We start from the raw sequence: 315 nt of genomic DNA, 5'->3' as shown, positions 1-315 counted from the left end.
TGAACTTGATTTTCATTCTCATTTCATTAATAACTTTTTTGTCCTTATTTCTCATATGTTTCCCGGCGCCCGATGGCAATATAGAATGTACAAGAACCTCTCAGTAACACATAACATGAGGTGGTAACCAATTCCTGAAGATCAGAATATGGGTTTTAAAAGACGTGATATTACAATGTTATTTTCCCCCTAAAATAGGGTTTAATCAGGACGTAACGGTAATGCCGATAAATGAAGATAGTTTAGCGCTATTCATGATAATCGGAGAGGAATTAGAAGTGACAGAAATACTTATAAACTCTTAAAACTTTCAAG

This window comes from Penaeus monodon, chromosome 30 (assembly GCF_015228065.2).
Source record: "Penaeus monodon isolate SGIC_2016 chromosome 30, NSTDA_Pmon_1, whole genome shotgun sequence".
NCBI lineage: Eukaryota > Metazoa > Arthropoda > Malacostraca > Decapoda > Penaeidae > Penaeus > Penaeus monodon.
Note: the sequence above shows the minus strand (reverse complement) of the source record.